The sequence below is a fragment of the Ochlerotatus camptorhynchus genome, unplaced genomic scaffold (genome assembly GCF_037179485.1).
Source record: "Ochlerotatus camptorhynchus isolate MF236.1 unplaced genomic scaffold, CSIRO-AGI_Acam_v1.1 ptg000574l, whole genome shotgun sequence".
In the NCBI taxonomy this organism is placed as follows: domain Eukaryota; kingdom Metazoa; phylum Arthropoda; class Insecta; order Diptera; family Culicidae; genus Ochlerotatus; species Ochlerotatus camptorhynchus.
In genome coordinates this window covers 803,115-827,826 of record NW_027041055.1, presented here as the reverse complement: position 1 = coordinate 827,826, position 24,712 = coordinate 803,115, and the positions used below count along the sequence as shown (strand labels likewise).

Genomic DNA, 24,712 nt, shown 5'->3' with positions numbered 1-24,712 from the left:
GGGATAAAAATAATTAAATGCATGTAACACTTTCTCCGTGTAGCAAACTCGCGTACCGCATCTCTGATCCCCTCTCGTTGCGATTCCACAGTAGAGGCTTAATTGAGATCTTTTAATCTGTGCGTTTGAAAACGGATACACACAAAAACGACGAAGAATAACGATCTCGGGAATCGTCGGAATATTCGGGGTAAAGGCCCATGAGTTTTGCAATAGGCGATCTCTCAGGCCCAGACCGCGGAAAAGTCAGGATCGAAAAGTTCGGTAGGCTGATAAAACTCTAGTGCAAGCCAATAGTAGTGAAATTGTGCGACATAGTTAGTGCCAAGGAAAAATGATTACCGTGCTATTGCACGTAATGCTAGAAATTTTAAAGAACGATTTTCAGTGCACATAGTTAAGCTTTTTAAAAAACGTGTCTTAGAAGTAATTCCGTACAGTATTGTACCTTGTGTGTACGGTTGCCAGAACTTCCTTCGAGTGAAGGTGCACCCCGAGGACGCCACGGGGTCCGTTCTAATCGTTAGCCACATAGAACGGGCGTCTTCGGCGGATGAGGCATACAACATAGTCAGTCCTAACCTCGCACTCTCATTGACGAGAATCATCAACGTGGTCCGGGTATCCCAACCGTCCGTCGCATCGCTTTATTCACCACACGCGGTTTTGCATACTTTCCGCCAGGTGAAGACCCTAGCGTTGAGCTCACCATTCGCCATTCGAGTAACGCCCTGTTGCGGATAGTCGCCGGCAGGTAGCCAAGTAGTCAAGTTCGAAGTATTACACGTGTGAATTTCGTCGGCAAGTGCACTTGCAGGAGGTCACGTGCACAACGTAGGACGACGAGGGAAGAGGATAAGGATCAAGGAGTTCAGGAACAGGATTGAAAGGATCAGGAAAGAGGAAGAAAACAAGTAAGACCGAACCAAATTGTACAATTATATTAACCCTACTAGAAAAACACTTTCGAGTCGATAGATAATATACAAACGAATGTCTTTCCTTTGAAAAATGTTTCGCTTAATAAACATCAGGATCTGTAGTTAGTGTGTTCGCTTTCTTGACGAGTCTTAAGTTTGGTGGAGAGATATCGTTTGTTGCAGTTTTCGGTTTCGGGACGAGTAGAATAGGCTCTGGGTATGCAAACCTACAAAGGAAACCTACCCACCCTGGAAGTTGAACTGGGTTGGTAGGTCCATTCGTCGTTGGTGTTTGGGTGTAGAAGTTTCGGCCGTAGGTTAAGGCAACAGTTAAGGACTCGCCCTGAGGTCTCGCAGCCGGGTACGGGATTCTTTGTCGAGAAACGTGCTCCTTCGCGGCAAGATAAAGCTTGCCTGGCGCTTAAGCGGAGGTTGTATTACATCCGAGATTTAACCCTCCCATGTACCGTTACAGTGGCCAATAATTAGGTTCAGCGCTGCGACTCAACTATGGGACAAATGATATGATGTTGAGGGTTCCATGAAGGTTCTACTTGACTTCGGAACGGCTTGTCAGCGGCAAATAATAGGGACGTCGAACTAGATAGAATGAGATGTAGCTCTCACAGGACTTCTTCTGTGCTAGTGAATTCGCTGAGGAACTGGAAATCGTATCCTGAGCCTGGTTCAAACGTCACGTTTGATCACATGCACAGCCAACTCTTCTCATTTTGACGATTCACCTATTATCAAACTAAAGAGGGTTTTACAACATCTACGATACTATAACAAAGAAGTCTACATCATTTTTTTTTTCAGGAGTTGTTTGTTTCAAAGGGTGGCCATCTTATCCCGTCGTCCCCTAATATTTTTTTTTTCTGTTATAGTCAGTTTAACACTCTTGAGTCATTTGTGACATGTCCGGGATGAGACTTGAACTCGTAACTTTGACATGAGAGGTATGGATATTAGCCTCTGTGCCCGTCCCTACAAGCAAAAATGATTTATAGATCTAGATTTCTTTCATATCGCCATGGAGGCCTTTCGAAAGAATGTATGCACAATTAAAAAAAAAACTGTACCATTGAGGGGCCCAAAATTACACAAAGAGATTTTAGACAACAAATATTAAAAAAAAATGTACTGTGTTCTTAGTTCTGGTGAAAATAAATACAAATTCACATACAATCACTAAAATCCAAATAAATCAATGCCCAACAGCAATACCAATTATGCCCACCTGAATCCAACTAAAAAGCTCAACTATAATACCCGTTCCCACCATTTCACCATAGCCACCATAACCCTCAAAGAGTGCACAACCGCAATACCCGACACAAATTATAGAAAAATCAACAAAACTTTGAATATTCAACTATTTAAAAACCGCTATCTAATCTAATTTAATCTCACACTAACGCAGCCAATACTTTGAGAGCATCCTGGAAAATGACGGCTTCACGAATCCGTCATTTTTCTTGTCAACGGCCAGTTCAACTGCGCAGCATGTGCCGCAGAGAGGATTTCAAGGAGTCAAGTGATGTCAGAAATGAATATCTGAAACCACTCCACAACCTGAGATCAAGGGAAAGGAAGAAAGCGTGGACCTCCCGTACCAAACGCTTCCAGTTACAATTGAATAATAGTATTTATATGTTTTCGTTGGGAGCATAATTGCTATAATGTTTAATTTATGCTCCTGGTGTCTTTGGATGAACTTTTGGCATTTGAACCAAAAGCCAGGCTATTTCTGGGTTAACATTTGAAACAAGCGGAACAACCATCCGTAAACGACAGCTCCAAACACAAACCCTTCAACCATCAAAAACACACCCACGAAATATAACACCAGCATCTGATAGAGCAAACTTTCTTTATCGAAAGGCCCCGACAACTAAAAACCGCTATGTATAAAAACTTACCAACAAAAAAACCAGACGTTAAACTTCAAACAGTATTAGACAAAGAACAAATTCAACAATTGTGAGTGTGAAATATTTATTAAATGTGAAACAATTAATTCTAAAAATAAAATTCCCCTCAGTTTCCCCTGAAGAAGGCCCTAATCAGAGCCGAAACATAGGGACAAATTACAAAATTAATTTGTTCTGATTGAGTGATTTCCAGACTGCCAAGCCGAAACTGTAACCGATTATTGTAAAACCTCACAGTCGAACACTCCAACACAACATATTTGAAAGTTTATAATATCACTAAAGGGTGTATTCGTGGAAAATGTTTCACACATAAACAATTTTATCTTTGGAAGGGCGCAGAATATCAGTGACTGACTGATGCAAAATTTGAAATTTTCGCTCCACAGTGCTCAAACGGTTCCAAATTGGGTCCTGATTAGCCTCCCAAAACTTGAACTCATTTAGTAAGAACCTGACTTGGCACAAACCATTTCAAGTTCATATGGAAATTACTATGGGGAAACCATAATTGCGGTTCATATCTATCTCAAAATTCACCAGTTCACTCTACTTCAGAAAATGATAGCTGCGCTTGTTGAAAATTTTGTCAGCTACAACTTTGTTCAAGACCACTTCTCGATCAGTGAGATCAAAAAATATTAATGATTCAAGTTACTGACGTCTTATGATTATGCTCAATCAACTGTTCAGCAGGCAACATTGGTGTTTATGGCGCGTATAATAGAGGACAAAAATCATGGCTACTATGTCACACTGCAGAATACAGTGTTGCCCACAATACAGTTGCTTAATCTTGCCAGAAGAATATCAATCCCTTTAACAATTAATAACTATTTAATTTGACGTTTGGCTGAAAAACGATTTTCTGGAAAGTTGTAGCTGATAAAAATTTCCATAAGAATAGCAATAAAACTTGTTAACAGTACAATATGAAAAAAGGCTAGAAGACAATGAACAAAAAAATTGGTTTTCTCAAAGTAATGTCCATTTAAACTTCAAATGGTTTGTGCCAAGTCAGTTTCTTATCAAATGAGTTTAAACTTTCGGAAGCTAATCAGGACCCAATTTGGAACCGTTTGTGTGGAGCATTTCAAATTTTACATCATTGCATCAGTCTAGTGTCCACCCAGCTAAAGCTCATCCCGTTTTTAGTTTTTCTCATTAAACTTCTTCTCTCAACAAGTTGATAAATCTCAACCTTTAGCAGAAAGGCACTAAACACTTTTTTTCGGCGAATTTATGATTCTGTTTCACGTCATGGTTCTTCTCTATGCCTGTTCCGATTTTTATTTATTTTCTCTACTGCGTTAAATCAAACGAGTAGATATAAGAAGGGGTGTCGATTACGCGCTCGAGTTAATGAAAATTCAATAAATATATAATTGAATTGCTGGAAAAATCTTTACTTAATCTTAATCGTTAATCGAATAATTGGACCTGTAGGCATCCCTAGGAAATAGTGTAAATTCATGTTTTTTGTGGTCCTTCGAAAATGTCGAACAGCAGAATTGCAACCAGCAAGTGTAAGCCAAGAACCATAAGTGGTGCGATACTAGTTTTTCTTGCTATGACGATGACTGAATATCATCCAGAACAATAAACGTATCAGTGAATGTGTTTGCCATCGAGTTATTAACGAAACAGAAAGTCGTTGAAGAGAATCGATCTGATAGCTAACTGCTTGCGGGGAGCCTATCGTTGTGTACTGGAGAACACCACCACTCACCATGCGGTGATTGAATAAACACCGTTTGGTGAGACTTTGAAATCTGTGTTAGGGAAATCGCTTTTTGCAGGCAATCGGTGATAGTTTTAATTATAATAGCAACAGTTGCACATTCGTGCAATTTTTGAAAGAAACATTTTGAAAAATGATAAAGTCTTAATTAAAAATAATATTTCTGATCGATTGGTTATAAAATTATTGAAATTGGTCCAGGAGCAGCTGAATTATTAACGTTCAAAATCTTTCGTTACATGTTCCATTTTTGGTTTTTACAAAGTGAACCCCCATATAGAAATCACAGACGTAGACCTGCGTCAAAACAAAATGTTGTCTTAAAATGTTTTTACAGTGAAACAACTGCATTTTGTTTATTTTTACTTATTTTTCCACTCTCTGTTCAATTTATTCACTAATTATGAATCGTTAGAGTGTGACAGAAAAAATGAAAAACTTAGAAAAGTTTTGATTTTTATGGCAAAATGAGCCACATTTTTTAAGTGAAACATCTGACTAACTGGACAATATTTTGAATTATAATATTTTGCAAAAAAAAAATTGTTTGGATCCAAGATTCAACAACAACAATGACAAAAGAAATTCCTTGCATAACCGCTGATTTCAAATTTGGGATTGTATACAATTTATTAGACAGCATGTTGTCTCATGACCATAACTCGAGTTAAACCACCTCTAATACCGTCATAAAACTAAAATATGTACGTTATGGATTAAACATTCTACACTGTTAATTTCAAATCATATGGATTATAGCTAAAAAGTTACAACTGTTTATATGTGTGCCATTTTCCATGAATACACCCTCTAATAATTTTACATTGTTTTGTGACGATTGACATATATGGACAGAAATCTAGATAGACATATAGAAATCATTATATCTTACTTACTTTACTTTGTTTTATATGCAACTGATCAATCTGCTTCCTACTTGGTAATCACGTTCTAAATTAGCCCTAACGTTATATGATTGACCTACCCCTCAGCTTCACCCTTGTGGGCACATCCTGTGCTTTATTTGCTTTCCACCAGTTTATTATCCATTTGGATTACACAAATAAAAGTGCGTAATATTTCCTTCCCTTTGGGTTTCGTGTTACTAACTACGCATTTGTTGAAGGTTTATGTCACTTTGCATTTCACGGAAGTTATGTTGTAATAAATCATCGCTACGTTTGTTGGAGAAAATCTTAAATTCACTTGGACAACTCCTACCTCTTGAGCACGTCAAAACCGAAGCGCCACAACTTATCAATGATTCTACTCTATCTCACATATTTTTTCAGAATCGATTCAATTGACAACTTTTCCCGAACTTTTTCATCAAACTGAACAATAGAGGGAAAACAACTTCCTCTTTCCATTTTCTGTTGAAACCCGCAGCACCGTTTGGAAACCAGTAAGCAAATCCACCAACACTCTTGCATTCCTCACTTGTAGTAACGTACTCACTCCCTGTGTTAAATGTTGAGGGGGGGGGGTTAATGGAGCACCGCGTGTAGACGTCGCTGTGGAGACTTTCTCTCTGTTTCGGTGGAGCACCGCGTGCGTGCTGCTAGTTGTGGAGCTCTGATGGTGGGTAGTCTCCGAATACGACTGTTTGTTTTCCGTCTACCTTTTTTGTGTGCGTGTAAATTCCATACCGCACCAACCGTGGGGAATCGGGCAGGTGGTAGTGGGTGGCACTTGTCGGCTACCAGTTTTCGCAGAATCTACCCGGAGAGAACTTCAGTTGACAACAGCAACTCGGTAGAATTGGTTGCAATTCTTGAGCGCGGATTTCCCTCTCGGGAAGTGAATTTTCGGGTACAATGGTACAATTGTGCGGCTCGTGCTTAAAAATTGAGCGAGTGTAGTTACAATTCGTCGACATGAAATAATCACTGGCGCTTCAAGACTGGGTAGAAGTGGTGCAAGTTTCGGAAATAGATGTTAATGAGCTTTGCTTACGTGATTCCAAACGGTCGAAAAAAAAGCTACCCGAACAAACGACAACAGCATTATCGAGTTTCCAGGGGAAAACAAATTGCGAGTTCAGTGGCCTTAGTTCAAAAAACCGACGAATACGTTTAATTTAACGTCACCTGACGGAAATGGAGCAAAGTATAAGATTAATTGAATTTTAATGCAATTGTCTGCTCAGAGTATGGTGGTTTCCCTCACTGAAAGAGGAAAGATTCGCTTATCTCGCTGTTGATGACAGAGACGTGACCGATGTGGCGTTTGTGACTAATTGAATTACCGGTGATTTATCGAAGCATCCATTGGAAGCCGTTCAGCTGTTGCTCCGGGGTGGCAGCTTTCTCGATAAGAATATCATATTACAGGTTTCACTGTTTACAGACGTTTAGCTAAAGGTAAGCTTGGTGCGTGACAGGGTTGCAGATGAAATTATTAGTCTGAGATCTCAGATTGATTATGTGACATCTGCTTTGAATATTTCAGGAAAGGTTCAGTAAAGCTTATCCAATTCATTAATTTTTCATCTTCCTTGCTTTGAAGCTCTCATACGAGCTTGGGCCTGATTTCAACTTAATTTTCTTTTATACACTTTTACAGTTATTAATTGAGAGTCTTCTATGCCTACCAATGTACGCACTTGTATATTGTGTGGCAAGCACAATGAGATTCTATGCCTAGGGAAGCCGAGGCATCCCGACATATTATCTAGCCCGGACCGGGAGTTGATCCCGCCACCTTCGGTTTGGTAATGTAGTGCCCTAACTGACCGAGGCTATCTGAGGCCTCTAAATTCATAAATTCAGTGTCAACATTTCAAAGGGGCATAATTGGTTTTGTAAACAATGGCTTTAGCCATCGATTTCTCGCGAATCGAAGCTCACCCCTCCAAATTAACAATGTTAGGTGGTAGAAGAAAGATTCATGTATACCTGTTAGTGCCATTGATTTTCATGTGTGAGCTTTTATTCGCGAGAAATTTACGACTAAAGCCATTGTTTACAAAAGCAATTACGCCCCTTTGAAATGTTGACACTGAATTAGAAAATGTGATGTTCATGTTGGCTTATTAGGCTTCTACTGAACATTATGTCTGTCCTCAACTTAGTATTCCTTGAGTTCTTCCACAGAGGTGTCTAAGCATAACTTTATTTTTTTTTTTATCATTTCAAGTGCTCAGGAAAGTTGTGAAAATTGCCAACGCGATAAAATCTGTGGGCACACCGGGGTATCGTGTCCGCCACTTCCAGCTTGTGGTACGCCTTGGGGCCATGAGGAGGCTCCCGTGTTGGCCTGTACTCTGAGCATCAGAACGTCTGTTGGTCGTAAAAAACCCTGAATAAATATGCGGTATCTGCAACATATGTACGTAGGCCCCGGCAGACCCATGAAGAAGCGTAACATGAACTCGCAATCTGCTTCCATCAGTTGATTATCATTTTTCCCATGTGGTGTGTGTGGTGAGAAAACAGAATGGAAATCCGCTTGATTGGAGCTGGACGACACAAGCTGGTTCCATCTCGGATAGGAAAGTTTTCCCAAGCTGAATGACTGAAAAGAAGCGATGTTAAAGTTTTGTTTGATGTTTAAAATTCTGAAGAAGACAATCTCAAGGCTTTTTTTATTATTGATTTCGATTAGAATTGTAAATACAAATTATTCTTAAAGCAGTTTTAATTGCGAAATATTTGTTTTATGTTGACTACTGCTTTATTATACTTCGTTTTACTTGAGACTATGTATTCTTATAACTACTTTTATGAAGCACTTGGGGATGTTGTCTGCACTTAGAAATTATCGCTGACTTCGGTAATTTTTACCGAAATCTGAACAGCTGAACCATTCGGCAAAATATATGCAATTCAATTCAATTGCTTTTCGGCTACTTTGAAACTAAATCTCCACTAAAATGACAAGATTTTATCATTTAAACAAGGTTGAACGTGTTTTGAAATTATTTTAAAATTCAATAGCCTTTAAAGTTGAAGTTCAAAGTTTTACCGAACATTCAGCTGTTCTGATTTCGGTAAAATTTACCGAACACGAAAACAAAATCTTAGTGTGCGAGGACAATATTTATTATGGGAATAAATCTACTTCAAAAGTGCTGCATAAATCTCCCTCAAAAAACATTGCTTTATGCAAGTGTAATGAATCTTATAGTACGTTCAGACTTACAATGTTTGATGTTTGATGGTAGTTTCTGTGCTGCAATTATTTGACAACCGTTATAACTTGTTATAACTGCTCAGTCTGGTCAGCGTTTTATTCAAGAGCACACTAGATCAACAAAGGTTTCTGTCAGCGCTCTAAATTATCGCTCAGCTGCAAGATAACCGACGCATCACTCAAGCTGCTTTTCGCAGATCTGAGAATGGACAATAGGGTAGAGAACTACTTCAGCCTAATCGCCCATTTTTTGCCCATCGAGCAGAAAGAAAACTTCAAATAAATCCATGATTTCAGAGTTAACAAGTCTGTTATGCATTTGGTGCGATACTTTAGTTAATAAGCTACCGAACGAAGTCAATGAGAACGCGTGATATGAAGGTTTGCACCCATTATTCTCAAAAACAAAAGAAGCGTTCCGACCGAATCAATTTTTATCTTCATCCGATAGGGCGAAGTGAATTCATTTGCGTTTCAATGGCGTTGCAATGCGTTAGGCCGAGTTTAGAATCCGTAGGCCGAGTTTGGCGTCAAGAATTATTAGATTTTTGACAATATCTCAACGATTGGTTTCTCTTTATCAAATCTTCCGGTACGTACGGAAAGGTAAATAAATTTGGAAAGCATCAGTAATAATAACATACCGTTTGGTGCTAAACTGCGCTACATTAAGAAAGACTAATGTCGTTTTCGTTTTTGCGGTGTAGCTACACCGGTGCTACACTGCCGTACACCGAAATATTTTAGGGTGTAGATATAGGATGCACCTTTGTTTACAAACAAATCATGTTGAGCTATCAAAGACTCGCGCTTATTCCTGCTTACACTACATCAGTGCTACACCGCAAAAACGAAAACGACATAAGTGGGGGTTGTGCTTAATAGGCTGGAAAAGGGGTAGTTAACCCTATTTACGATTATTCATTTTCCTCTCCCATTCAATGCATGAAAATATCGCTCTCTCAAAATCGGTGAAAACACTTCAAGCTGAACATTGCATTAGGTCCTAAGTAACATTGATCGATTCTCTTCGTCGACTTTCTCTTTCGTTAATAACTTGAACACGGAACCGTTTCTTGATGTGATTGTCGTAGGGTTTTCGATCTAATTTCCGTCCTTCTAAGCACAACCCGCGCTTTGCCTCTCTTTTCTGAACGAGTTTAAATAAAAAATGGAATATTTCTTTCAAAGATGACTCCTAAATTTATTCAGCTTTCCATACGTACCGTTGGATTCGATAAAGAGTCAAACAATGTTGAGATAAATCTAAAGATAAAAATCTAACACTGCTTCTTGATTCTAAATTCGTTCTACGAGTTTCCATTCCGTCCTAACGCATTGAAACGCCATTAGATTTTCTTCGTCCTACGGATAAACGTAGAAAAAGGGGATTTGCTAGGAGCGCTTCTTTTGTTTTGAGAACAATGAGCGTAAATATTCATACAATGCGCTCTAACAGGATTTATGTTGTAGCTAATGAACTAACGCATCGGAACAAACTTATTATTGATTTGTGCACGGTGAAATCATTGATATTATTGATCTTTTCTGATCGATAGAACGAAATGGGCGATTACGACGAAGTAGTGCTCTACCCTATTAGATGTTAGAAAAAAGCTTTTTTTATCGATCTGTGTGCAGAAAATACCTGGGAATGTCTCTACATGGCCGTGGGGATGCAAAGAGAAAGTCGACGAAGATAATCTGTCAATGTTACTGAGGACCTAATGCAATGTTCAGCTTGACTTTTTCATCTCCCATTAGACACCGAAAATATTCGATAGTGTGTTGCTGGAGTCCAAGCAGGAGTGCAGCATCTGATCGTTTGTGCCCAATGTGATGTAACCACACAGAAAAACAAAACTACCCACCGCTTGGGTTTTTTAAACTCAAATTTGAGTTATTTGACCTCTGCCCGTTTCATTTCCTCTCGCTATTGTTGTCCAAAATAGAACGAAAGATTCGACTCAACCGTCTAATTCCGTACGAGAAGCCAAAATTGAGTAATATGCGATATACCCAAAATTTGAGTTAATTGAACTTAATTTTGGGTAGAAAAAATTGAAAATAACTTAGCGATGGGTAATTTTTTTTTGCCGTGCTTAAATGCAAACTACTTTGAGCCGGTTTACCCAAATTTGGCTTATCGTATGGAACATGGGAGATGAGTGAAAAGAACTTAATTTTGGGTTGTTTTGAATTTCTGTGCAGATGATCCGCCTGCTGTTTAAATGTATGACAAAGTTTAACGTCACACTCCATCAACCATTTAAACAGTGGTAGAACGTTGATAGTACATCACATAGTCTATTTTATGAAATGACAGGAGCCAGTTTGCCTGACAGCATGTGTTATTAATATTGCTTCTCACAGTCGTTAGGTTACGTTACGTTTCTGATCAGCTGATTTTTCAATTTATGAATAAACTTTGACAAAGGAGGCCAAAAATTATTCATGAATTGAAAAATCAGCTGATCAAAAACGTCTCATAAAATTCACTGTTGGTTTGAGCCAACTAAGGACCAAAACAAGAGAAAAAGAAGATTTCGCTGTTTTCTTTCACAAGCAATATTTCTAGCATTCAAAATCATAAGCGCCTAACTGTGATGATCGATTTTCTCTTTTGTTACTAACTCGTTAGGTTTATTAGGTTTTCGGTTGATTGAGCATTTGTTGGTTATTTTGCTAGCATTTCAGTACACTTTACTTGAACAATTTCGGAAAATTTGTTTTACTTAACTGTAGTAATGGGAAGAGAAAATCGATGAAGATAATCGATCATCGCAGTTATGATTCTAAACGCTAGATTTATTTTGTTTGCTGCGGTTTGAATGTTTCCTAATAAAAACATAAACGAATGATAACCCACATAACCCAAATGATAGAAGTATTCCACAAATGGTATGGATGATACTCGAAACATATGTGGCATCTCTGAGTACTAGCTGTCTCTCACATAACGCTGGGAATCTAGTCCCGTATGGCACAAGCTCGGTTTGGGCTTAAAATCGGCTTCTCGGGAAGGGTGAAAAATCATAACCACTGGAAAAAAAAGTACCGAGTGAGAAGAAATTATCATAGCTACTTTTCTCGAGAGAATTACTTTGCTTGAAAAAAGTTCTCTGGCTCTTTGTTTTAACTTTTCATTCTCTATACGGGTGAAAAGTGCCGTTTCTTTTCTGACATCAGCGATAATTTCGATCTCTGGCTTCTGTCAAAATGGAGACAAACAAATTGTTGGTCGCCCAGCGGTGGGTCTTCTTGTTCAAGAATTCTATAAAACCTTGAATAAAACCAATTAAGTTTAAAGTTGATTTAATTGAGAGGGAATAGTTTTGTACTGTGCACAATCATTTTATCTAAGAATAGTTGATCTTTTTTGCTTAATATTTAAACCAAGCCAATGAAGAATAAATGGCGAGTTGGTGCTGCTCTAACAATTAACAGTTGGTCAGTGGTTGGTTGATGGGGTGTTGATCGGAAATATTTGTATAACATATCTATCAAAAGCATATTTTTTTTAACAAAATGCTGAAGAATTATTTATTATCCAGTTATATGCAACTCTATCAGCCATCATGTATTAAAATAATTAAAAAAAAAAATATTTAATTTATTATAAATCTTTTGATTCTTCGTCGAGTTAATAGTTCATATTGGCAGTAAATTTGTCAGCGCAGCCAAATTTCACAATCAATAACTTTAATAGCTTAAATTTATTTCTACTCAATAAAGTATTCATTACTCAAAATTGTTATTGAATTCATGATACCTGGATACCTGGATGTTTTGTAGGCCACGTAAAACAATGGCCATTGCGCTGGTTTTCCCGATAATTTGGGAAGTTCGAAGGTTAATCCCTTTCTCGCGGACAGCTGGGCCCTTGTAGGCTTTGCCCCCAGCCCGTTTTGGCTCCTTTCATCAACCGTTCCTTTCTGCGACATACTTTTGACGAACGGCTCGGAATGTCTGCTCGTTGCATTCGAACTTTCCGAATGTTCGTCATCCTCTTCGTTATCATTTTCATCCTCGTCCTCGTCATCGGTGTTCTCGTTGCCTTCGGTATGCTTCTTCAAATTCTCCTCGGTCAGCCTCAGGGTTTTTTGTTCCCTTTGCCTGGTCCTGCTACGTCTTCCTGAATTGTCTTGGGAACCTTGACGACCGAAAGCCCTGCCAACTCCTTATCCAAGGCCGCCATATGTTTCTCGAACGATTCCTGACTCGCCTTCATCCGCTTGATCTGCTTCTTCTTCTTCTTCTGGAGCATCTCTACTTGCAGAGCCCTTTGTTCGACTTCATCTTCTTCGCGCATTTTCAGCTCCATTTCCAGCTTCTTTATTTCAAACGCACGTTGAAATTCTTTTTCTCCAGCTCTTCGCACTGCCTCTTCTGCTTTCCTCCAGTGCTTTCACCCTAGCCTCCACGGTAGACGAGCCTTTGCGAGAACTGACGCTGGATATTCCGGTTTCGCATCTTGGCGTCCTTCTGCTTCTGGTACTCCTGAGCCTTCTCCTTGCAGGCCTTACTTTGGCAGTACCATCTTTTCGGCAATTGACCTTCCGCGATTCCCACGCAGCGGTTGTGGAACCAACCGGAACACCCGTAACAGCCGACCATTTGTTCGTCGCATGTTGACGAACCGTAAATTCTACACGGAGTCTCCGTTAAGTTTAGGACAGTTTGGTCTTTCTCGGATTCGGCATCGGAAGCCATCGTAAACTGTAAACATTTATTGCCATTAGTAAACAATCTGATTGGATAATAAACTTGACTTATAATAAGTGGTCTCCTTTCCACAATAGACAGCTTCCGTTCCTTCCCTCTTCGATTTCGTTCACTTAATCCTAATAAATTAATTCAATTTTGATTAAAACCCACCATTATTATTATCACTACTAAACTTACGGTGTGCTTTGAAAATTCTTCGCTCTTGACCCGAACTTCGGTGCAACTACCCTAACTTCGTTTGACTACCCATCTACAGAGCCTAAGTCCAACGAGAGTGGTAATTTAATTTGGAGAATGTTTCCTTTGTATCCACCGTGATTCACCGTCGAGGTTTGGCGGATGATTTGGAACCGTTTTGATTCCTTCTGCAATTAATCAAACCACTCGAACAACCAATTAATTACGATTTATTTCAATTGAATTGCTAAACTACTCTTTGTTTATTCTGAAACCGATTATGATAATAAGCGATGGCGAATTCCATTTATCATCATCTACCACCTTCTCTACTACGCTACTACTATTTTCCTACCACTACCACTGCAACGCAAGATTTCCGCAACTAGCGGTGTAAACGGCGTCGCAACAGCAATTAAAACACTTTTTTTTTTGGAAAAAAATATAATGATATTAAAAACTTGGGATTTTGTATTGAAAACATTGATTGCATTTGTTTTTTATGGTTTTCATTGATTGTAGACAGATGGCGCAATATGCTTTTAAATGTTTTCTTGAAAATTTAGACTTCTTTACACAGCATATATAGAGTTATATTTTTTGAAGTTATCAAGTTTTGGGTTTTCGCTCAATACTCCTATGCGACTAGCCTACCATGTGTCGTGACCATGTTACAGTCGCTATAAATCAATGGAGACGCTTTGCACTCTAGTCGCAGAGGTGCATTTGAACCACCCTAGTCAGTTATATTTTTAGATCAGGGTGTTTCGGATCATCATCCAAAAATACCCTTAGTTTGCATTCACAGCATATTTCAACTATTTTTATACGGAGTGGATCGACAATAGGGCCTATACGACAAAACCTTCGTAGATATTTCCTTCAATATTTTCACATCGACCTTTCCAACAGTATTTTTGGTGGGTCATCAATACGGAGCTGCTGCTCATTTTTTTGATTCTGCGTCAATATTGGCATAAATATTTTCACCATCAATATAGGAATCAATACTTTTGAGTATTGAAAATATGTTTGCTCGTGGGTGGATGGCTGTCAATTCTTTACGGTATATCCTTCTTAAGCTGCTAGCATTTTCGATGAAAGCATGAATGAGAGAAAACAAATGTCAATAAAACCCTTTCACTGTTTATCTTTTTCGCAAAGCCCGTCACTGCTATTTTGGGAACAGATTTGTGTGTTTACTAGAAACTTCTCTACCACCCAAAACCTCAATTTTCCACCTCCATTGACAAACAAACGACAATGCAAATCGCTTTCTAACACGCCGTTCTGAAATTTCCACCTAAAACACCACACCAACAGCTGAGATTGATGGTGCCAATTATGTAAGTCAACGGACGGTTGTTTTCGGATGTCATTATCCCTCGACCAACGCTTCTAATGAAAAGTTTTTCTCGGATTTTTTTACTTCCCTTATTTTTCGAATACAATATAGCTACAGTGTTTTCCCGTTTTTGGGCAATTCGTGGTTTTTGTATTTTCTGCTGTCTATAAAAGCCATCAAACCATAAAGTCAGTTATTGATTTCACTAGAACATTCTTCAGAAATCGTAAACGGCTGATAATCTTTGAAATATTGTATTGGTGGGACTGGTATTTGCAATTGGAGCCATGAAGCCAGCAACGCTATGGCACTGTAAACCAACAACTCAGCACCCGCTACTCCTACCGAATAGGGTCACTCACAATATTAATGAAGATAAATGAATGTCGTGTTAACCCAGAATTCCGTGAAGCGAATCGATTTATTCTAGTTGATTGAATTATCCACTCCCATTTCGACCGGTCATCGTGAAATTGACACGATTATAACTCGATCTAAAAGGCCCAACCGAACCGGTATAAATCAAAATGGAATTTATTTTACTTCATTTGGATTAACAGACGGAAAGCCGACTCGCTGTTCTGTGCCCCCCAAAATAAACAAACTGCATACAATTTTGCTGAATTAAATCCAGACAGCGACAGAGGCTTAAACAATATTTGCGAACGAATCACGTCCAGCCACTAAATTTCCAGTGGATGACGACGGCGATTCCAGCTGAGATTGTCTCACCACCACTGCTGCTCGTCACCCATGCGGTAAAGCGAGAGTTACCTATTAGATCAACGAACGAACTCACCGGCGATGTCCACGTCATTATTTGCCGAAAGAACGTAGGTACCGAGCAGAGCATACCTGGTTGGTTGACTGGCCCACTCTTTTTTCTATTTTTTTCCCTACTAGGTAGGTAGGTATATTGTATGCTACACACCTTGTCGTCACAGTGCTTTCATCATTGTTTGGACTGCGTTCGACCTCGTGTTCGACAGCTGGAAAGTGGCGGGCGTTGGGGTGGATCTGAAACTTGGTATACTGTATGAGCAGTCCCAACAAGCATGCTTGCAATAACAGCTTGTTCAGGCAAAAAATATGCTTCTTCTGCTAAACAATGGCGTATTCGACATATTTAAATAAATCATAGTTCAAAAACGGCTCTTCTAACCGAAATGACGTCTGAGCTATACTTAGGAAAGCAACAAATATCGTAATGAAGCCATTCCACGACGTGTATCTTATCAGGAAGCTCTCTCGAGTCTCAAGGACTCATAAAGATGTTTAGAACGTAGTTTACGTGAATGAATGTTTACACCACAATTAAAATTCACAATTGGTATCTGTGATTGAGAAAATGGCAGTAGTGATGAATCTCATCAATTACTTTTTACTTTGATTTACGGTTTAGCGACTTTGCAGTCAATTTAATTGTTTATAAGAAAGTTTGAACATACTTTGTTGTTTTCATATTTCTCACGATCGAAGTCTGTAGTTTTATCACATAATATGAAAGTAGATGTCAATTGATAGTGGAGAGCGGGGTTACCTCAAAATTGACGAAAACACATACGGGACTGATTTGCGATTCTAGGTAGTTTACCAGTGTTTGTAAGTTTTGATGAGGCCCGTATGTAGGCAAAAAGATGAAATATTGTGGCGCAGTCCGCATCGTGCTCTCTTGCCGTGCGGATCTATTTGCTTTTTGCTTAAGGAAGTGTTACTACTACCTAAAGCTACAACAAATTTAAACAGCACTTTTCAGTGCTCAACCTGTAAAAATTTTCTACCTTGTTCAACTCCTCTTATTCCTCTTCGATCCTTGTTTGGACCCTACCCGAGGTAATCCTTCTTGGATATCGATTTGGAAAATTCCTCTTCGATCCTTCAGATTCTTATAGTAATCTGCTTGGAAGTCGATTTGGATAAAAATTTACTGCCGCCATGGCGCCTAAACGCAAAAGAAAGGGGCAAACTCTTGACCCCCCTTCTGATGAAATTAATTTGAGTAATCAATTTGATTTGCTCACGGATGATGAGAATGATCCATCATCCCAGAAAAATTCTAGTAAACTTTCCCGGCTTAATGCCAAGAAGGAAAAGATTCCCCCTATTGTGATAACCACTACCGATTTCCATGCTCTTCGCATGGAACTTTTGAATTTCGTGAAAGTTAAGTTTTCACTACAAATTGGACGTCGGGGTGAATGCCGTGTATTGGCTGAAACCTTGGACGGATTTAAATGTCTTCTCAAGTATCTTACTGAGAAGAAGCACAAATTTTTTACTTACGACACCAAAACTGAACGTGTGTTCAAGGTTGTCATGAAAGGACTGCCCAGTGGTGAATCCCTGGATCAGATCAAAGATGAACTGGCAAAATTACTTGGAGTTGTGCCACTCCAAGTAATCAAAATGAAAATGAAATCCCGTCCTGGCGATTCGCGCAACGGGATTTCTAATGATTTTTATTTAGTTCACTTCAAGTCTAGTGAACTAAACAACCTTAAGGCCTTAGAAAAAGCTAGCCTTATGCTCCATGTCTGAGTGAAGTGGGAACACTTCAGGAAGACTGGAGGAAATTTCCAAAACCTCACTCAGTGCCGTAAGTGCCAGGGATGGGGTCACGGAACTAAAAATTGCTACATGCCAGCTAAATGCATGAATTGTGGTGATTCCTCTCACGCAAAGGACGACTGTCCTGTGAAGGAAAATCCTAAGAAATTTAAATGTTCAAATTGTGGTGAAAACCACAAATCCAATTTTTGGGAATGTAACACTCGCAAAGCGATCCTACAATCTCGTTCTAACCGACAGGTAGGAAACGCTCCACGTTTCCGACCAGGTACAAATTCCTCTGCTGTTAACAACGGTCAGCGAGGAACAAATTCTACATTCGTACCCGTAGGTACAAATATCACCCCTGCTTCAAATGTTTCATCTGTACCTACTCCCCTCGCTGCTAACAATGTTCAGCGAGTTAATGGAGCTACCTATGCTGCTATTGCAGCGGGTAGAAATAAAAATACTAACCAACGTTCTAACGGAAATTTTGACAATTTTGACTTAGGAAGCATTACTGCCCCTAAAATGGAATTTTTACAGAATTCATTAATTGACATGATTTCTGATATGCTTAAATCTAACTCCATGTTTGATGCTATTCAAACTGGAGTAAAATTTGCTAATAATATTGTCATGACTTTAAAATTCAGTAATGGATTTTAAAGCATTAAACATCTTAAATTGGAACGCTCGATCTCTTAAAGATAATGAAGACGAGCTATTTAATTTTTTGAGAGTTCATAACGTGCATATTGCCGTTATAACTGAAACGTTCCTTAAACCTGACCATAAGGTTAAGAAGGACGCAAATTACTTGATTTATAGAAATGATCGTCTTGATGGACCCTGTGGTGGCGTTGCCATCATTATTCATAGACGAATCAAGCATAAAATTCTTTCTTCATTTGAAACCAAAGTTTTTGAAACTTTGGGAGTTTCTGTTGAAACAAAATTTGGACAACTTACGTTTATAGCTGCCTATTTGCCATTCCAATGCGTAGGCCAGCAAAAGAATTTTCTCAAGGGTGACCTCCAGAAACTTACCCGTCATAGGTCTAAATTCTTCATTATTGGTGATTTTAATGCAAAACACCGCTCATGGAATAATGCTCAAAGCAATTCCAATGGTAATATTCTGTTTGATGATTGTTCTGCAGGTTATTACACTATTCAATATCCAAACAGCCCAACATGCTTTTCTTCTGCAAGAAATCCCTCAACTATTGATTTGGTCTTAACTGATTCATGTCATCTTTGTAGCCAATTGGTTACCCATGCTGACTTCGGTTCTGATCACCTTCCAGTAACTTTTGAAATATCCCAAGAAATAATTTCTAATCCCAACAGCTTTACTTTCAATTACCATAGGGCTGATTGGGAGCAATATCGAACATTTATGGAATATAACTTCGATCCAAACATTCCTTTGCAAACCAAAGATGAAATTAATTATGCTCTTGAATCTCTGACTACTTCTATAGTTGTAGCAAGAGCTGCCTCAGTACCAAAATGCGAGGTTAAATTCGATTCAATTATAATAGACGATGATCTTCAGCTCTTGATCCGTCTTAAAAATGTCCGTAGGAGACAATTTCAAAGAACACGCGATCCTGCCATGAAAGTTATCTGGCGGGATTTGCAAAAACAAATTAAAAAGCGATTCTCTGCCCTGAGGAACAAAACTTTTGAAAATAATGTTTCTAAATTAGACCCGAGTTCCAAACCCTTTTGGAAGCTCACAAAAATTTTGAAAAAACCTCAAAAGCCAATTCCAGCGCTTAAAGAAGGTGGTAAAATTTTGATCACAAATTTGGAAAAAACTCAGAAACTTGCTAAGCAATTCGAGAGTTCCCATAATTTCAGTTTGGGTCTTACTAGTCCTATTGAGAATCAGGTTGCTCGGGATTTTCTGAATATTTTCTCTCGGGAATATATTTTTGATGATTCCTGGGGGACTGATTTGGACGAAGTAAGGTCTATAACTAAAAATTTTCAAAATATGAAAGCTCCAGGTGATGATGGAATTTTCTATATCCTCATCAAAAAACTCCCAGAGAGTACCTTGTCTTTCCTGGTAAAATTATTTAATAGATGTTTCCATTTGGCATACTTTCCTGCTAAATGGAAAAATGCAAAAGTTGTTCCAATTTTGAAGCCGGATAAAAATCCAGCTGAAGCTTCTAGCTACCGTCCAATAAGTTTGCTTTCTTCAATAAGTAAACTTTTTGAAAAAATAATTTTGAATAGAATGATGCTTCACATCAATACGAACTCAATTTTTGCAGATGAGCAGTTTGGATTTCGCCATGGGCATTCAACTACTCATCAACTCTTGAGAGTTACCAATTTAATTCGTTCAAACAAATCTGAAGGCCACTCAACTGGAGTTGCTCTTCTAGACATAGAAAAAGCATTCGACAGTGTTTGGCATGAAGGTTTGATTGCTAAATTGAAAAAGTTTAATTTTCCACTTTACATTATGAAATTAGTTCAAAATTATTTAACTGACAGAACTCTGCAGGTAAATTATCAAAATTCCAAATCTAATCGACTACCTGTTAGAGCAGGAGTTCCTCAGGGTAGCATTCTTGGGCCTATATTGTATAACATTTTCACTTCGGACCTCCCTGATTTGCCTCAGGGTTGCCACAAATCTTTGTTTGCTGATGACACAGGCATTTCCGCTAAAGGAAGAAGTCTTCGTGTTATTTGCAGCAGACTTCAGAAAAGTTTAGATATTTTCTCTTCTTATTTACAAAAATGGAAGATTTCTCCCAACGCTTCCAAAACTCAACTTATAATATTTCCACATAAGCCCAGGGCTTCCTTTTTGAAACCTAGTAGTAGTCACATAGTCACTATGAACGGAGTTCCAAGTTCCTGGTCAAACCAAGTGAAATATCTTGGATTAATACTTGACCATAAATTAACTTTTAAAGATCACATTGAGGGCATTCAAGCCAAATGTAACAAATATATAAAATGTTTGTATCCTCTTATTAACAGGAAATCCAAACTTTGCCTGGCGAATAAACTTCTAATATTTAAACAAGTTTTTAGACCGGCCATGCTTTACGCTGTGCCAATATGGTCTAGTTGTTGCACTACCAGGAAAAAAGCACTTCAAAGGATTCAGAACAAAATTCTGAAGATGATTTTGAAGTTGCCTCCCTGGTACAGTACTACCGAAGTACATAGAATTTCGAATGTTGAGACTTTAGCACAAATGTCCAACAAAATAATTAATAATTTCCGGCAAAAATCGTTACAATCCTCAATTGCAACGATTAATTCCCTTTATACTTAGATAAGATTTAGTTTTAGTTATTTAGTTTTAAGCTATCAATTGTTATACTGACATGCAGGTTTAAAAAAACCTGTTTAAAATACTGAATTGCCAAGACAGGAACAATGTAAAAACACTTAGATATATATCATAACAATTAAGGCTGGTAAGTTACTGTAGTAACTGGAGCACCTAGGTTAAAAATGAAATGTAATTTATTTTGAATTTGGAACAAATAAAGAGTTAAAAAAAAAAAAAAAAAAAAAAAAAAAAAAAAAAAAAAAAAAAAAAAAAAAAATGAAATATTGTGGCTGTGGTTACTTGGGAAATTTCAGTCTTCAGAAAATTTGTTCAAGTTACCAAGACCTTTTGGATAGTGGGAAGATCAATTACATGTTGTATCGCAACGAGGCCTTTTTTGTATTATATATTGCTTGAGATCTTGACCATCTATGAAGTTGCTGTTTTCTGGATAGTTGTTCTGATGAACAAGGCCTCTCCGATAATGGCAGATTATTTCAGAATTCTCTCCAAGATTATCTCACTACGCGGTGCTAGTGTGCATGTGAGCTTCATGTTTAAGCTATATATTTGTATATTGATCATCAAGCAAGTTGCTGTCTTAGACAAAGTTGTTCAGGTGATTGAGGCCTTCTGGATGGAAGAGAGATAAGATAACAGTTTTATCCATACGTGCCACTAGTGTGCATTTGAACTTCCTACATAGACTACACTCTAGATCCTGAACATCAAGGAAGTTGTTGTAATCGTGAAAGTTGTTCAGTTTACCCAGGCCGTCCAGATGGTAAAAGCAGATAACTGCAGAGCAGAGCAGAGCATGTGAACTTCCTGCATACCTATTTTCGGAACGGGGACAACGTATAGATGATGATAGTGGTTTACCACCCCTTGTAGCACGGAAACTAGTCCGATAGCAGTTGGCTCTGTTGTCTGTTTGTCTTGATCAAGCTAAATAAACTCTGATTGTCCTGTATGAAAGGCCAAAAATGGATTGGGTGGTTCGATAGGCAAAGTCGTCAATACGCATCTACGAGTCAGTAAAGAATCTCCTTCAAGAAACATGATCGCACAATTGGAAAAAAAAGACGAGCCCCCAAACAGAAAGATGCCTCAATGAGTGGGGAGAAGAGCCTGTCCTTTATCCTCGAAATGTTATCAACAGAGAGTTGGCATTCCCACTCTCCCCGTCCAAATCGCTTTAATCGGGTCCTTCCCAATCCCAGCATTGCAAGGGGTATTCAACTCTGCACACCTTAATCTGTGTCAAGAGTTTTGGCAGTGCCGAAAGCTGTACCAAGCGTTGTGCCGATCATTCCGAAGTAGGCTGAAATGTATTAATCAAGGTGTCAATATCCCATGAGTTTGGCAACCCTGAAGTTAGATTTTTTTGTGATTGTGTTTACATTATCAATTTATCTAATTCATAACCATGGTTCATGGCAAATATTGATCTTCATTCTCATGAGTATGAGAGCGGATTGGGCAGTGGAAGAGAAATACAACCTTAACGACCCGTCCACAAAAAAGGGAAATTTTCACCAGCTGCCAGTAAAATGGTCCCCGAAAAAATCAAACCCAGAACTCGAATGAACGAAAGTTCACTCCCACCCTAGAAACAACATCCTCTAAACAGTTCTGTTCGTCTCAGAACTACGCAACCTCGAAGACATCACCCAAGCATATCGTATCGCAGATTGTGATGTCTCCTACCATCGCCCAATTACACACGTTCAAGCATATCAAGTTCACGATCATTTGCTGTTGTGATACCTTCCACAAGGTACCACCAATCAAAACCAATGGCCAATGTACCACCAGTGAAAGCCATCAAATGTTACCCCACTTCATATCTGTCATACCTTGGAAATGGTGCACGATCCAGATAAACTTCGCATCTGCAGTCCAACCAACAATCAATACGAAACTAACGATTTTAAATTGGCTCACTACTTGACTAGCCTATTGGTCCCAAGCAAACGATTAACGTATTCCATTCTAGTCGAAATTCCAGTACTTCCTTATGTTTTTTTTTTGATTAGCTATGAAAGTTTGACAGATAAAATGAGGGGTTCGTGGATTTTCCAATGTTTCGAGGGGTGAATCGATTAGCTTGGGACCGAAGATAGTACCAGAGTTGAGCCAAATAGTTTAGCACGTTTCTTTGGGACCTACTCGTCTTAGAGTTACCTCTATGGTTCAACTGTACCTTGTTGTTGTTGTTGTTCATCTGCACGGCCATGGGATCTTGCCGAACAGCAAATTATTTAGTGTCGTAATGCGTCATGCACTTTCGAGATTGGTTGGTAGGCCACCCATTGCACCGGATCCTTTTGAGACGAACTAGTGCAGATTGGATCGTTGATGATGGGGTGTACTCATGGAACAGAATTTAATTGCATTTTGATTGCATTTATCTGTTCCTATAAATCTTATACTGTTTCGCTAAAGAAATCATCCAGCAGACCTAATGGAATATTTGGGGTTAATACGTATCGTAATTCCCAATGAGTACTGGGACTTATATGGACATCCCTATAAAGTCCTGTAGATTTTCCATCGAAATCCATACCAATTGCAACCAATGACTGGCAAGGATACCTAAGGAAAAACGTAGGAGAAAACGATAAAATTTTCATCCCGGAAGACCCTTGGCAAGACAGGGATTCAAACCTGGCCGAAATACAAAATCCATCACCCCCTATGATGTGTTTTTTTCTATATCGTTCGTTCTGCATAACAACCTTGTAAAACAAAACAAAAATCTTCTGCAGCTGGCACAATATTGTCGTCGTTCAGAGGATTTTTTTCCATTCAATTAGCCGATCGCATTCCGCACACTATTGTCGTATTGGACGATCTTACAGGCATTTGACCAACCGTTGCTGGAGGGAACACATTTTGGCCATCTTGACCCTCTGGACCGACCATGGTGTGGAAGAACTCTGTTGGCGTGAAACTATTCTGGGCGAAACCACGAGCCGCTGGGATTTTCGCTACGAATCGGACGAGATACACTTAGTTCCATGGTGAAGGCAACGGTAGTCGACACATTTTCTGTGATAATTGACTGCCTTTGCCTCCTACACTTGCAAAACAAGCTTTCATAGTACAGTGCCAAACTAAAATGTCATATGACAGGCTCTGTCATACGGCACTGTCGCCGAAGACCGTCACGAATGTATGTATTTTAGTTTTTATCATAATAAGAGCTGCTGATGGCGTGCTTGTGTGAATTCTGAAAATATCAAGCAATGATGTCCTAGCAATAATATTTCTGATCAGAAATGGTTTGATTTACACCGAATTGAGGAATTACAACTAAATCACACATGTCATATGATAGCTATTTTGATAATTTTCTCTTAGCTCGAATGTTATTCTACCGCTCGTGTTGTGTGAGAGAGACGACGGTAGAGCATGAGTGTTCGAATACAAACAGACTGTCGCGCACGTAGTAAAAAACGTCGACTGTTTCCACCCCTGCTCACAGCATTTTCCCTTGAAATCCAAACCCAATGTGAAGCCCAGTGGAGTAAACAAAGAAGTCAACCTTAGCAATGATTGGCAAAACGTCGACTCTTGACAGTGATGCCGTTTTATATTATGTTGATTGTATTCCACTTGTCAACGTGTGTGCTAAAGAGCCGAATAGTGTGCCATGCTGTGTTTCGGCACAGTGTGCAGAGTTGATTACCCCTTGCAGCATTGTTTGTTATTTGGTGCATAATGAAATACGAATGTTGTATGAGCAATGAACAATACAATGCAGGTGTTATCCCCAGTAACCACAGGCACGTTATTCCGATTTTTTGGCTATATACGGGCCTCATCAGTACTTACAAACACTGGTATAGCCATTGTCCAGCTGTA

The 24,712-nt window shown here is 38.9% G+C and overlaps 1 protein-coding gene across 2 annotated transcripts in view; it reads left to right on the top strand.

Moving 5' to 3' along the window:
- The window catches only part of LOC135713614 (kelch-like protein 17), a 109,926-nt gene that overhangs the window by 11,243 nt on the left and 73,971 nt on the right, over nucleotides 1–24,712 (top strand). Inside the window, exon 1 of one of the 2 annotated variants that reach the window (XM_065236748.1) lies at nucleotides 6,396–6,958. The exons of the other annotated variant lie outside the window; for it this stretch is intronic. The gene's annotated coding sequence lies outside the window, so the exon portion shown is untranslated. Of the gene's footprint in view, nucleotides 1–6,395; nucleotides 6,959–24,712 lie in introns of those variants that run through there. 2 annotated transcript variants of the gene reach the window in all.